Source organism: Silene latifolia, chromosome Y (genome assembly GCF_048544455.1).
Source record: "Silene latifolia isolate original U9 population chromosome Y, ASM4854445v1, whole genome shotgun sequence".
NCBI lineage: Eukaryota > Viridiplantae > Streptophyta > Magnoliopsida > Caryophyllales > Caryophyllaceae > Silene > Silene latifolia.
In genome coordinates this window covers 410,181,879-410,187,878 of record NC_133538.1, presented here as the reverse complement: position 1 = coordinate 410,187,878, position 6,000 = coordinate 410,181,879, and positions in this window count along the sequence as shown.

The window sequence follows — 6,000 nt, the reverse complement described above, 5'->3', positions numbered from 1 at the left end:
CTCTATTAATTTGCATTTTTCCCTTTCCCCTATTTGTGCTGCTGCTGTTAGTTACTTAGTTATTTTGTACAATGAGGGCATTGTACAGTTCAGTTTGGGGAGGGTATATGCATCCATATCCGTGTCTACATATTGTTTTTATTGCATTTCTGTTTCACGTTTATTGCATTTCCGTTTGCATTGTTATTTATTTCAAAAAAAAAAATCAAAAATCCCATAAAAATAAAAAAAATTCAAAAATTTCACGTCTATTTTAGCATGTAGGTTGAGTCGGAACGGTAGATTTCGATGATGATATTACACTACAATTGTCTTTTTGCTTAAGCCTTTCATAGACTATTATTCTTTTTAGCATTGTCTGTTTGCATATCTACGAGTTAATGTTAAAATTTAGCTGAACGAATAGACTTGACCTGAAAATTTTGGCAACCTACCTATAAATTCTAAGGTTTTAGAGCTTAATAAACTGGTGTCATTTATGACCAGTTTCATATAGGATTGTGAGTAGTTACTCCTTGCATAGCATGTTCATCAATTTGCACGTATATGAAATTCAATTGCTTGTTGCCTGCATACATTCGGGTTAGTGGTTGGTGTCACATGCAGGGAGGTGCTTACAATTTTCCTTTCTTTCATTTTTACCCATAAACTCCACATTAGCCAAATTTGCCTGTTGACCCTTAACTACATTCCAAATTTAGCCTGCCTTGTCAAGCTAGTTTAGATTGTTTTGCGGTATATAATTTATTGTGCCAAGTTTGTCTTGTATCCATTGATTTGGAGTTGGTATTTTTTTGAAGAAAAGGAGAAGAAAAAAAACGTGAAAAAGAAAAAAAAAGGGGGGGGGGGGGAACCGTGGAAAATAAAAAAAGAAAAAGAACGGAAAAAAAATGATGAAAAAGAGTTGTTTGATGAGACGGTTTCACTCATATTCTTTATTTACATTTATTAAGGAGTAGTTTCAGTTCGATTTGGTGAGTTTTGTGCCAAATGAAGGGCACATGTGCTTAATTCTTTAATTGAGTTGGAAATGGATGTTGTTATATGGTTTTGTTTAGGTACTAGCTTGATCGCCTATACCTCCACATTCCCATAAATGTTTTGCCTTTTCTTACCCATTGCCTCACTTTACCATATTTTTGTAAGCCCTCGGCTGTGACAGGACCTTGTTTGGTTGGAATGTATGTACGGTAGCTAGAATTGTCTATCATATTAGTTGCATGCATGTTTATGTGGGTCGTAGTTTAGGTGAGCAACTATTTTTCTTTCTCTCTTACATATATATGTTCACCCTTTGCTTCATGAGAGAAGAGTGATCCGTGAGAGTCCATTATTAAAAGGACTTGTAAGGTCGACGGTTCAGCTATTTTATAAACATCCTATAACTCGTTTGCATTTGACTGTTTTGCTATAAGTGTTAGTTTGCTTGCATTAAATTGGTTTAAGTGGGCATTTGTAGCTAGCTCTGAGTTATCTTTTCCGTTTCATTAGTTTGCATTTAGTTTACTCGAGGATGAGTAAAGGTTTGGTTTGGGGAGATTTGATACGTGCATTTTATATAGTCCTTTTTGGCCTTTTTATACACGTATTTCTATGCTATTATTGTAGTTTTATGCTACGAAATGTCCCGAATATGCTACTTTGGTTTGTTTTGTTCTATTTGCAGGAATGGACCAGAAAGTAGTGAAATCAAGCCTTTTTATCGTCCGTTTTGCATGCATTTGGGGGAAGACTGAATTTGGAGCGGAAATGTTGCTGTTATGGGATGCGTGAAGCCGTTCCGGGAGCTAAATAATCAAGTCAAAGCTGAAAACTAACGAACAAGTAGCTGTTGGAGTCATATTTCACTCGATCGAGTACTTTACTAGTCGATCGAGTGGTTTTGGATCAAATAATAAATCGATCGAACACTTTCCTTAGTCGATCGAAAAGTGTCTATTTAGTGTTTACTCGATCGAGTAAATTTTCTACTCGATCGATAGGTTTGAGTCTGATTCTGCTCGATCGAGTGGTTTTAAATCACTCGATCGAGTGGTTTCTCTAATGGGCTCGGGCTTTTTAGTTTTAATTCGTCATTACGTCAAATAAATTCCTATTTTCTATAAATAGGAAAGGAGGACGTCATTTGTAACTCTCCCACATCTCGATCTTATCATTGAATACACTGTTTCTGTTACTTTTCTCCTGTTACTTTGTTCATCTCCAATTTCCGGATTTATTTTCTGTAACTCTTCCTTTCCCTTTTCTCTTTAATTTAATTAATGTTTATTGTTCTTCTTCCTTTTATTCTTGTTCTTCATTTATTCATGTCTAGCTAATTCTCTGCTAGAATTAGGTGATTCGATAAACCGATGTTAATTATAAATTAGGTTTATAGATTTGTCGTTGTTGTTTTAGTCTATGTTGTTAATCACTGCTTTAATTGTATCCTGCTAGTTGAATCGATGCAATTAGCCTTTTAATTTTGGTAAGCCCTTGACCTAGACCGGAAGGTTGGAAGGGGTGAGACCCGCAGTGAACAATAGAATGCTTTAGTGAAGGCGGAAGCTAAGCTAATAGTATTTTAGGGCGAATTGAGACCGGAAGGAGATATTCGTTGCCCCTTAGACCGACACATCCACTAATCTGTGACCTTAACTGCAATTAATCGACGTTCATTGATGAACCGACATCCTAGTTCCCTCTTTCTCCTATTAATTTCTCTTATTCATTTTTCTCTTACCTTTATCTTATTTAGTTTAGTTCAAACATTTCAAACCCCCCCCCCCCATCTTGTGACCGTAGACAGACCAAATAGACAAGTAGATAGTGACCGCCTCCCTGTGGAGATCGACCCTACTTACCGCTGACTTCCGTTAGTAGTAGCTAGGTATTTATTTTTGGTACTGAAACGACCGTATCAGCTTGTCCCAACTTCATTTGGATAGGAATTGGAGGAAGTTCCCCCTGAATCGAATCCGGGTGTTGTATTAGAGCCGATTATAACCTCGGACTCTACACCTTGATTTGGATTCAGTGTTACAGTAACAGCATCTATAACATTGGTTTGGGAGTCCTTATTTTGAGTCAATGTTATAGTATCATCAACTATAACTTTGGCTTTCTCCTTTTTATCTTTTGAGGAACGATCAAGTTCATCACTTGTTCCTTCAATCTCATTGTCCTCCAATTCCAATTCCGGGGGATCGTCTCTTGAAAGACGAAAGTCAGATTCATCCAATTCTTCTTCCTGATCCTGTAAAGGCTTATGAAACACGTTATCTTCATCAAAAATAACGTGGACACTTTCTTCATTAGAAAGAGTTCTCTTATTGAAGACTTTGTAAGCCTTGCTATCATCTGGGTATCCTATGAAAATTTCCTCATCACTCCTAAGGTCGAACTTACTTAACCGGTTTTTACCATTATTGTGAACAAAGCATTTACTCCCAAAGCAGCGAAGATGGGAGATATTAGGTTTTTGACCTCTAAGGAGTTCGTAGGAGGTTTTCTTAAGAATAGGTCGGATCATAGCAGGATTATGGATGTAGCAAGAAGTACTAATGGCTTCAGCACAAAATTTACGAGGTAAACCACTACACAAAAGCATTGTACGTGCCATATCTTCTAAAGTTCTATTCATACGTTCAACGACACCGTTTTGTTGAGGAGTTCTTGGTGCAGAAAAGTTATGCCATACACCATTAACTCTACAATATTCTATGAAAGCTTGATTGTCAAACTCGGTGCCATGATCCGTACGAATAGATACAAGATTAGTCTTATATTTGTTTTGATCACGTTTCATAAGACAATCAAATTCATCAAAAGTTTCGTCTTTTGAATGAAGAAAGATAGGTCATACATACCTTGAGTAATCGTCTACAAGAACAAAGACGTACCTGGATCCTCCTCTACTCCTTACCTTCATTGGTCCACATAAATCCATGTGTACTAATTCCAAGGCTTGATTTGTGCTTAATACTCTTTTCGGTTTGAACGATGATCTTACTTGTTTGCACCTTGCACACGTGTCACACATCTTTTCTTGGTCGAACTTGATCTTAGGTAACCCTTCAACCAAGTCCCACTTCTTAAATTTGTTCAAGGTTAGTGAGCTAATGTGACCAAAGCGTTTATGCCATAAACAAGGATCATCAAGAGTAACTTTCATGCATGAAAAAGAGTTAGTAGACACAACATTTAAATCTACCATATAAACATTTCTTTTCCTGTGGCCTTCTAGGATTACATTGCTAGTTCTTTCAATAATAATGCCACAACTATCAGTATGAAAAACTACTTTGTTACCTTTGTCGCATAGTTGAGATATGCTTAGCAAGTTATGTTTTGGACCGTCCACGAGATAAACATCGTTGATCGCGTGAGACTTAGAAATTCCGATTTTGTCTACGCCGATTACTTTTCCCTTTTTGTTGTCCCCGAACGTCACTTTTCCTCTATTGATCGGCTTGAGTGAAAGAAATAGATTCCTATCTCCGGTCATGTGTCTTGAACATCCACTATCAAGATACCATTGATTGTTTTCTTTCATTACTTCCTGCAGAAAGGATTAGATACAGTTTTTAGGTACCCAAGCTAAGTTGGGCCCCTTATGATTAGTTACTCTATATACTAAATCTTTTTAAATCCAAACTTGTCTAATAACCGTTTTTCTAACCCTTGGTTTATTTGGCTTGGGAGTAGTTCTAGGGTTAGGGTTTTCTCTTGGTCTAGGAATTTCTCTAGGTCTAGGAATTTCTCTAGGTCTTTCATGACTATTTCCCTTGTGAATAGGTTTACTAGGTTGAGATCGACAAGGGTTTTGTGAGGTGTGACAGGGCAGTCGTATACCTATCAAAAATAACCAACTGGCTCTAACTAATATAGCTAGGGAAGTCGGGTCGAATCCACAGAGAGATGGGAAATTGTCAGCTTTATCTAAGTCCGTCAAGGTAACCAAATTGGGGGGTTTTAATTGATTGATTCTAAACTAATGAGAGTAAGGAAGAGAAGTAAAACAGAGAAAAGGAGTTAAACAGATAGAGGAAACAGCTAAGACAGACGGTTCACCATAATCATTCGGTCAAGTAATCTAGGTCTCAGGTCAATGCAGATACGGTCTGAGGGGTAGTGAATATCTCCTTTCAGTCTCAATTCGCCCTAAAGAACAAATAGCTTAGCTTCCGCACTAACTATAATGCTCTATTGTTCGCTACTAGTCTCGCCTATTCCAACCTTTCGGTCTAGGTCAAGGGTCACTATGATTTAAATGCCTAATCGCGTCGACTCAATTAAACAGATACAATTAATTGCAACAGTTAACAACAAAGATTATACCAGCATTAACCCAATAAATGATTACTATCCCTTCATAATTATGGATCCCCTATAGTCTTAGCAGAGGGGAATTGGCTACTCATCACCATTGAACTAACAATCATAACAAATAGATAATTGAAACTAAACATTATAACAATTAATAAAGATTGACTTGAAGCAATTATTATAACAATAAGGAGAGAAAGGATTAAAGCAATGATTAAGATTAAGGGATTAAAGATGAATAATAGTACCAATACAATCCGAATTCGAGTAGCAAAAGTGTAGCAAGAACCAAAATCCAATCAACAGTAGCAAGGTCTACAGTAAAAAGTGAATGAGAGAATCCAGAGAGAGGAAGAGAGGAGTTACGTTGTTCCCCCTTTCAGTCATATACGAAATTACTCCCTAAACCTAACCCATGGACTAATTACAAAAGCCTATACGAAATTAGGCGGAAAATAAACTAAAGCAGGACAAACTACTCGATCGAGTGGAAATAAACCACTCGATCGAGCAAACTAGCACCAAACCACTCGATCGAGTGGAAATAAACCACTCGATCGAGCATTCCTTGCAAAGTCTTCTCGATTGGCTCCTTGAATCGCTTCGATCGAGCAACTTGGAGTATATAAAGCATTCGATCGAGTAATAAATCACTCGATCGAGCTGTTTAAGCACGTTAGACCTTGAATTTCT